Raw genomic sequence first — 6,550 nt, 5'->3', positions numbered from 1 at the left:
CAGCAGTGAACTGAAACCTGGCTCTGTGAGCAGTCCTCAGTCAGTAAGTGAAATACTTGGTGAGTAAAATTTCCCAGGCTGTTTGTTTGCAGAAATCAACTGCCTGGTACTGGATGTGAGTCCCACAGCGTCTGAGGTTTTACTTTCTCAGCAAAGTGGTTCCACAAAGGGGTTTTATCTTGATGCTTCATGTGAACACAGCAACATCTACTGGCCTGAATGCAAAATGGGCAAGTACAAATGTTCGTAAGTTACAAATTGAATGTAAGTATAAGGTAAAACATGATTGTGTTTTATAATCCAAGCATAGATTTATATACTGTAAAAACAAATAAATGTTTTGCATGCATCAAATTTGTCAATATCAATCAAGTTAAGCTCAATGTCTTTGTTTTAATCTTTGTTTAGTGTCTAAACTTTAAGTTGGTTTGCAATGTGGGCATGTAGCTTTACTTTTAAATGTCAGCTTGGTGGTTGTGCTGTAAAGCTGCAATATAAGATGTGGCCAGAACATTAGTTCAAAGTGTGTGTGAAGCAGCCACAGTGAAGATGTCATGATCAAGATCTCCATCTGTTGTGTTTCAGTCATCTACTGAAATGTGCATGCTCACCAGCCAACACCGACCTGTCCTGTGTTGTAATGCCACTTTTTGACACTAGACGCTGGGTGAGTCAGTGGCGCATCAAGTCTGCTCTCAGTCCCACGAAGAGCAACTTCCGGCAGCGCTTGAAGTTAGCATCACAGAAACACAGGAATGGCTGAACCTCCTCAGATAATATTCATCTGCACCCCGAAGGACCGCTCCCGACAATAAACCACGTTCAACGGCAAAGAAAAGAAGCAACACAAGAATCTCGATGTGGCTTTCCACCACCGGAGACAGCTCCTGAGAGGAAAGAGATGCGGTTTGATGCCGAGCTCGCAACTTTCCTGTTAGCCTGGTGAGTAGCATCAATGTTAGCTTTTTAGCTAAAAGTATAATCAATTTAACTACTGACAACCCGTACCGACAAACATTTCAGGTGGTGATATTGACGTTGTCGACAGACGTTTCAGCGGTTAGTAGGATTGTCTGTTGCTCTCGGCTGTTGTACAGCTAGTGACGTCAGTAACTTTAGGCTCATTTTGTGACTGATGCCTGTAACTTGAGATTGTATGGACCCAGTAGACCAAGTGAATACATGTCGATCGGTTCACCATGTTGTAACCACTTTAAATTACTGTTAGGAGATCAGCCATGATTGAAAGTGCACCGGGTCTTTACATTTCTCAGGAGATTTCATCATACCTCTGTCTTTATCACGACCTGAGCCAGTAGAGATGCAATACCGCCTCCACCTGTCTCACCAACGGCAGAGAGTCCAGACACTATGAGGAGGTTCTAGGTGAGTAACATGCTATCATTCACTTTGAGAAGTAAGACTTGTCTATACCACTGATTTAAATCAGACCCACAGTGCTGTTCATACTGCTGATTCTTAATGAATATACCACTACCTATATTATGTATTTGCCAGTATATCCATATTTGTATTACTGAATTTGTTGGTTACATAGTTTGTAAATTGAATTCTTATCACACCTCTAGTTGTTTACCCCTCATTTCCTTGCATTTACATTTCATAATATTCATACAGTATTTATTTTTGCATATTATCTGTCCTCACAATTTATTATATTCACACAACAGACCTAATGTTTGAACATGAAAAACTTGTATGATCTAAAGGAATTGTCCTATCACATGTTTGTATCGGGAACAGAAGTCCAGTCTAATCACCAATGATGGTCCAGCACCTGCCTTTTCTTCTGCATCTGGCCTCAATCAACAACCACATTACATCAACACCTTGAGGTATTATCCCTGCACATGACAGATATTGTCTATACTGTGATCTTTTGCATATCCCCTAATCAATACCTCTTGCACAGCTTGACCAGCAGGAGTTTTGTCATTCTAAAACACTAATTGCTGCCTCACCACTAATTTGTGTGTGTATTAATCTCTTTGACAAATTTGTCACATGGACCTGTATCATTTATTCAAAGTCTTGTTTTTATTACAGTATATGCTAAATGAGGTTTAAATGGATGATTGATACATACTTTATGTTCTGAAGTCCTTAGAATGCTTCAAAAAAATTTCATAGTCAAAAGAGCAGCTGCTTATGATTTTCCTTTTGTGTTTTCACAGGGATGGCAGAATCCACCTCAGGCAAGAACCACACGTTGCAGAACCCAGCAAGAAATGGTAAGTCATGCACATGACTCCACCCCATACGTGTATAGAAGTTCAAATTAGGGTCAAAATGACTGAGCTTGTAAAGTGACCTTAACTAATAATTCCAATGTTTGTAGTTGTAAATCAACATTTGTTAACCTTTAAAATAAATCTGTATGACAAATTCAAGTTTCTGCATGTGTAGAAGAGGTTTGTATTAAAGTCTGAATGTAAATTATGAACAAATGATCAGTGGTGAAGTTAAACCAAAACGTGTAAAAGGAAGAAATGGTCTTGTCAACATCTGTGTCCTGACACAGAAGAAAACTGTAAAACGCTGTTCCCAGTCTGACGTTACAAGGGTCAGAATTTGCAGTTGTCGGCGTCGCACACTGGGAGTTGGGTGCTGACTTTTATAGTTTTCTGCTGTTTTGATTTATTCTTGAACAAATGCAAATCTTGTTGCCAAACTTTTTTTTTTTCCTCTTTCCCCTCACATGCACAAACTTGAATTTCTCATGCAGGTTTAAAAAGGTTGACTTGAACTATAAAATGAGTTAAAACGACTGTTAAAAGCAGTTTGTATTGTGTAATTACATTTCCACACAGATCATAGTCTAACGTTTAAGATGAGTTAAAATAATATTCTGTTTATTACATTTAAGCTGTCATATTGAATGCATCAGAAAACAATGTGGATGTGATTATTAATATTTGACTTGAACAATTAAAGTACTTATTTGGAAACTTGCTGTGTCTGATTTTTTTTTTTTTTTTTTTTTTTTTTTTTGTTAAGGAACTACTCAGTAACAACTGTTTATCACTCCACTGAAAAAAGCTCTACAATAGTAAACTACCATGTAAATGTAAGGTTTAACATAGCCTGCTTTATGCTGAGACGAGTGTGAGTTAGCAGGAGATGTTTTTAAAAACGACTTGGCTGATCCGGAGGATCTCCTGGGAGGAGGGGAGGCGCCACTGTTGGAGGACGTCTCCGCTGGATTCTCTCTGCATCCAGGACATAAGGAGACACAGGCGCCACCTCAGCTGCATTCAGGACCCACCAGGTGTGCTTTATGTATATCGATTCAAAATGATATACAAACAAGTATAATCATTATTCATCATGAGTCCTAATGTGTGAGACAGTTAATATTTATTTGCTCCAGTAACAATCTCCCTCTACATAAGTGATGCTGTTGGAACAGCACACTGATATTAACTATAATGGCTGAGGACTATGAAATATGAACTCTAATATTTTAAACTATTGACAATTTGTTATAGTTACAGTGAAGTCCAAAAGTCATGTGATTGTATGTCTGACACGGGGCAGAGAGTGTAATCCAACAGTGAGGGTGTAGGAAACAAGGAACAGCATAGCTGATAAGACTGAACAATGTTATGGCCACAAGTGTTACATTAAAAAATTCTATATTATCATATAAGACACTGTGTCTATGTTTGGGAAGAGAAGATCTTCATGTGTGGACTCTGCAGGTGGAGGTGGTGCAGGGCCTCCACCATTGCTGCAAGAGGTTGTAGGTGTCCCCAAAGATCCAGACCTTGGCTGGATGGAAGAAAACATTATAATAGAGAGAAATCATATCAATATCTTATTGTAGAGTATGGAGAAAAAGACAAAAGAAACAGCACTCTGATTAGATGATCAGAGATGTATATGTTACATGTGTCTCGTGTGTATGTTTCATGTATGTTGTGTATATGTTACATGTACACTGCCTGGCCAAAAAAAAAGTCGCCACCTGGATTTAACTAAGCAAATAGGTACGAGCCTCCTATTGGATAATTACTGCATGGGCGATTATCTTTCAGCTGGCAACAAGTTATTTATCCCCAACTGGTGCAATGAGTTGCCTCTCATTGCTTAAACAACCATGTCGAAAGACACATCCCGTGGTCGTGGAAAAGATGTTAGTCTGTTTGAGAAGGGTCAAATCATTGGCATGCATCAAGCAGAGAAAACATCTAAGGAGATTGCAGAAACCACTAAAATTGGATTAAGAACTGTCCAACGCATTATTAAAAACTGGAAGGATAGTGGGGACCCATCGTCTACGAGGAATAAATGTGGCCGGAAAAAAATCCTGAATGATCGTGATCGGCGATCACTTAAACGTTTGGTGAAATCAAATCGAAGAAAAACAACAGTAGAACTCAGGGCTATGTTTAATAGTGACAGTAAGAGCATTTCCACACGCACAATGCGAAGGGAACTCAAGGGATTGGGACTGAACAGCTGTGCAGCCTTAAGAAAACCATTAATCAGTGAGGCTAACCGGAAAAAAAGGCTTCAATTTGCTAGGGAGCATAAAGATTGGACTCTGGAGCAATGGAAGAAGGTCATGTGGTCAGATGAGTCCAGATTTACCCTGTTCCAGAGTGATGGGCGCATCAGGGTAAGAAGAGAGGCAGGTGAAGTGATGCACCCATCATGCCTAGTGCCTACTGTACAAGCCTGTGGGGGCAGTGCTATGATCTGGGGTTGCTGCAGTTGGTCAGGTCTAGGTTCAGCAACAGTATGTGCTCAAAGAATGAGGTCAGCTGACTACCTGAATATACTGAATGACCAGGTTATTCCATCAATGGATTTTTTCTTCCCTGATGGCACGGGCATATTCCAAGATGACAATGCCAGGATTCATCGGGCTCAAATTGTGAAAGAGTGGTTCAGGGAACATGAGACATCATTTTCACACATGGATTGGCCACCACAGAGTCCAGACTTTAACCCCATTGAGAATCTTTGGGATGTGCTGGAGAAGGCTTTGCGCAGCGGTCAGACTCTACCATCATCAATGCAAGATCTTGGTGAAAAATTAATGCAACACTGGATGGAAATAAATCTTGTGACATTGCAGAAGCTTATCGAAACAATGCCACAGCGAATGCGTGCTGTAATCAAAGCTAAAGGCGGTCCAACGAAATATTAGAGTGTGTGAACTTTTTTTTTTGGTGGCGACTTTTTTTTTGGCCAGGCAGTGTATATTACCATCAGAAATATGATTCTGAATCAAAAACATTTGTTTATTTTAGTGCAGAAACATCAACGTTAGAAATACACAGATATAAAACATAGACACATGGACAGAAATATGTGGACAGGTGAACACATGACACAATGATCATGAATCTGCTTTTTCTATGATCTTTGTGTTGAAACAGGAAAGAGGTAATAAAAAATACCTTAATTATTTAATTTCATCTTATTTTAAGTTCATGAGGAGTTTGGTATCTCACAACCTGCTGTCTACCTCACAAGTTCAATTTAAAGGGTGAGAGATTGTTTTTTCTCAGCAGTTTAAAAATATCCTCATAACAGTTGGCTGGACCCATTAAAAACACTTAAAACGTAACACAAAACATTAACACATCCAAAAATTATTTTTTATTAAGATCTTTTAAAGTATAATTAAGGGATGCTTTCATTTTATTTGATTATTTTTTACACTGAACCCCCTTAAACCATGCAGATAATGGTTAAATTTACTGTAATCAATCTTAGTAAGAATACCTTAATATCATTATTGTGTAAATCAATGGGATTTTAAAGTGAAAGTGCAGTGATTCAGTTTTGAAACAAACTTGTCTGACACAATGGTTTCCAACCTGAGCGTCACAACCCTTTATAGGGTCTCAGATAAATCTGAGGGTCACCAGGTCATCACAAGAATAAAAAAAGAAAAACATATATTGATGTTATTATATAACTTTTCAATATCTAATTGAAATTAATCTGTCTCCTTACAGACAGGAAACAGGGTTGTACCTGAAGCTGCCGACATGCCTGTGAGCAGGGCAGCAGAAACACTACAGACTAGGATTCTTCTGTCTCTGTAAGGACCCTTTTATTGTGAAAGATACCACTTCCTGTTCACCTTGTCTGAATAATATGTCATTCAGACAGAAATCACTCATCTTTCTCCTTCTATAGTTTTTCTTCTTCTACTGATTTAATGACTAACTCAGAATTAACTCAGTAGCTGTTCTTGAGCATTCAATTCATATGACATGATCTTCCTCGGATGAAGAAGATTGAGAAGATCAATAGAGGATAATGACAACAGATCGAAAGCTTTATAACAGCTGCATACTAATTGGACCTTTGGTGTGTCTTGTTGGTGATTTCCAGAGATTGAGTTGTTTTTAAAATAAAAAACTGAACTTTTTAGATCAGGATCAGGATCTGACTCTGGCTGGAAAAGATTGGGATCATACTGGTTTTTGGTGGAAGCAAATAATAATAATAATAATAATAATCATAATAATAATAATAATAAGACACATCTTATAAACAACTGAACTAC

General features: G+C 38.4%; 1 long non-coding RNA gene across 1 annotated transcript; it reads left to right on the top strand.

Moving 5' to 3' along the window:
* Window positions 1-344: 344 nt before the first annotated feature.
* Window positions 345-2,935, top strand: LOC130175206 (uncharacterized). The gene is made up of 4 exons (XR_008828710.1): window positions 345-942; window positions 1,275-1,386; window positions 1,765-1,856; window positions 2,196-2,935. It is a non-coding gene; the product is annotated as an uncharacterized LOC130175206 (long non-coding RNA).
* The last annotated feature ends 3,615 nt before the right edge of the window (window positions 2,936-6,550 follow it).

Source organism: Seriola aureovittata, chromosome 9 (assembly GCF_021018895.1).
Source record: "Seriola aureovittata isolate HTS-2021-v1 ecotype China chromosome 9, ASM2101889v1, whole genome shotgun sequence".
NCBI classification, from domain to species: domain Eukaryota; kingdom Metazoa; phylum Chordata; class Actinopteri; order Carangiformes; family Carangidae; genus Seriola; species Seriola aureovittata.
This window is presented reverse-complemented; position numbering and strand designations above follow the sequence as displayed.